Source organism: Lactuca sativa, chromosome 5 (genome assembly GCF_002870075.4).
Source record: "Lactuca sativa cultivar Salinas chromosome 5, Lsat_Salinas_v11, whole genome shotgun sequence".
NCBI lineage: Eukaryota > Viridiplantae > Streptophyta > Magnoliopsida > Asterales > Asteraceae > Lactuca > Lactuca sativa.
Window position 1 is genome coordinate 70,215,303 of NC_056627.2, and position 3,376 is coordinate 70,218,678.

A 3,376-nucleotide genomic window follows, 5' to 3' on the forward strand; every position below is an offset into this window, starting at 1 on the left:
GCCGGGACACGAAAACTCCGTCATAAATCCATAACTTCTTCATCCGACGTCCGTTTTCGTCAGACTTTTTACCGTTGCACTAACATTGTTGAGACCTTAAATTATCATTTAGGTTGTTTCAGCCAAAAGTCTCTCGATATCTATTTCGAGTTTTTAGCTGTCTACTGCTATATCCGGATCTTGGAAAAATCATAACTTCCTCATACGAAGTCAGATTTGGACGTTCTTTTTACGTACGTTTACAGTTTAATGTTGTCACAACTTTCATTTAGATACTTAAGGCTAAAAACTATTGTATTGAAACTTTGTGTTTTTCGTTTAATTGGTGTTACCGGTTTTGCCGAGAATCTTCGGTTGGTCATAACTTCTTCGTTATAACTCGGATTTTAAGGTTCTTTATATGTACGTAAACCTTGATACGATTCCTACTACTTTATTTAACCCAAATAAGATTTTAGGAATGTTAAATTTTGACCTAAATTTGATTGGTGTTACATTTTATTGTCTCAAAATATCGAGTTGTCACAATCACTTAATTAATTCTAGATTAATTCTTGATCAATACTAATTAAATAATCTTATCAATATATTAGAACTTATAATATATTAACAAACCTTAAGTGTTATTTCTCTCATTATAGTCTATCCAAATGCATAATGCCATGCAACCCAAATGGACCATGCCGGGTCGGGTCAAGTCTTACCAATTATAGTTATGGACTTAGACATTAATGCAACAATATTATCATAATAAATCAATTTTTTGGATTTAAAAAAAAATAATAATTTTTGAATTTTTAAAAATATGCAGATTTTTAAAAAAAATTTAGAAACATCAAATTTATAAAAAAAAAAAAAAAAAAAAAAACTGAAAATTTTCTTTTTTCTTTTTTGGAAAAAAAACTACAATTTTTTTAAAAACAATAAAGTTCAAAAAATCAGTAAATTTAAAAAAATTATGGAATATTTAACAAAAAAAGCTATAATTTTTTAACAAAAAAATCAACGTTTAAGGGCATATATTCATATTTCTTATACTATAATATTTATAAGTAAATCATAAAAAAATATTTTTATTTACTAATCTATAAACACAATAGTCTAAGTATATTAATAATACAAAATAAATTATAAAAAACTAAAAATGCTACATATTTTCAAAGCATTTCCATGTCTTCATGTCAAAATTTTCATATTTTATTCAATTTATCATGATTCATCTCTTCAATATTTTCCACAAAATCTTGCAATCTACAAGAAAATTAAAACAAAAATGATTAATGCAAGAATATTCACAAAAATACATATGTATATATCATGTAAAATTCACATGTGATTATATAATATGATATTCTCATGTTATTGTTTCTTTTAAGATTCATACATAAATTACATGTGATATATATGTGAATCACATATAATTCATATGTGATCCACTTGTGATTTACATGTGAATCACATGTGATTTATATGTAAATTACATGTGATTCACATGAAAATGACTTGTAATTCACATATGAATCACATTCACATGTAATTCATATGTAAATTACATGTGATTTACATATGAATTACATGTAATTCATATGTGGTTCACTTGTGATTTACATATGAATGTGATTCATAGTGAATTACATGTGATTTACATATGAATCACATGTAATTCATATTTGATTTATATGTTATTTACATTTGAATCTTATATGATTCACATGTAAATTACATGTGATTTACATGTGAATTACATGTGATTTACATGTGATTCATATATGATTCATATGTGATTCGCATGTGATTTACATATGAATCACATGTAATTCACATGTGACATCATCCATTTTATCGATTGAAAATATATCTAAACCAAAATCAACAAAATCATATTGTAATTTCCAAATATATATATATATATATATATATATATATATATATATATATATATATATATATATATACTAGTGAAATTATAAGAATATAGTTATATACCATGTCAATCTTGGAAAAAAATATCTTTGACAACTTTGTGAATAATTCCCGGATCATTCTCATTGCCTATTGAATATACATGTATGGCTGAGTGAGAGGACCTTAACAATCAATCAAGAAATTGTAACCCTTTTGCAGAGGGTGTCAAGCCATGTTGAGAGAGGTACTCCAGGTTACAAAACTTGCTTAAATGCCTCATCCCACTATGACACAAACTCATTACAATTGTATGGCCTAGACCCAACAATTTAGCCACTCTCACAGCTCCAGTACAGTTCATTGCTGAAGAAGTTCCAACAAACAACCCATCATTCTTCAAAAGGAATCTGATGATAAAAAAGGAACAAACAAATAGTATTACAACTCAGAAAAACAAAATAATTTTGACAAACTTTCAATCGTACCTTGACATTTCCACAACCTTAATATCATTACCGCTGAAAGCTCCATCAAGTCGAGCCATATTGAAATTCTCAGTCAATTTATTGATCCCTATTCCTTCAGTGACAATATCAAATGGGTTCTATAACCACTTCCCTTCAGCCTGTTCTCTTGTATACATCACTCCTCTTGTAACTTTGTTAAACAAGCCATAACTAGGAGGTCACAAGATAACACTTTATCCTTGGATCATTTTCCTTTAAAAAGCAAGAAACACTAGCCATAATGCCACCTGTCCCTGCAGTTGCAACAAAAGCATGTAATTTGCCTCCTGTCTCTTCCATATCTGAGGCTCGGTTCCTTCATAATGAGCTCTGCAGTTTGCTATAACATAAACTGACTCATTTCCTGTCCCAGAAATTGTAACTTTTCTTACAAAGTAGTCAATATTAGTCAACACAATAGTCATAGATTTCAAAACAACCTGCCTCATTGAATCTTGAAAAAAAAAAGCAACTGTTCCTTGTAGTATTCCCATAAACAGCAGTGTCGTTAGGTCCAGAATACTCATCAAAGATACTGTAATTCTGGAATCGTATAAAATCGCCATCAAAGATAATGTGTTGAATCATATGTCATACCCCCGAACCTGACTGCGGAAACATCCGGGGGATCGTGTGACTAACAATTGAATAATCATCACAATGAATATACATGAAACATCACACATTCATTACCAACATTACATAATACAACCAACATTGTTTACTTCAAGTACATCGTTAAATTACATAAGTTCAAATTGTTAAAAATACGACAAGTGATATTACATAAACAAAACCAAAAACGCTTGCAATTCTTCCAGCTTAACGATTACCTGAGAATACAAGTTATTTTGAAAATGGTCAACATATATAATGTTGGTGAGTTCATAAGTATGGTTGAATAAAAAACTTTGTATCTTTCGTAAAAACCCAGAAAATCCGATATTTTTTATAAATTATCTGAA

General features: G+C 28.8%; 1 pseudogene; it reads right to left on the minus strand.

Annotated features, from left to right (window-relative positions):
- Positions 1 to 2,095: 2,095 nt before the first annotated feature.
- Positions 2,096 to 2,977, minus strand: LOC111898404 (cysteine synthase 2-like; annotated as a pseudogene).
- Between the last annotated feature and the right edge of the window lie 399 nt (positions 2,978 to 3,376).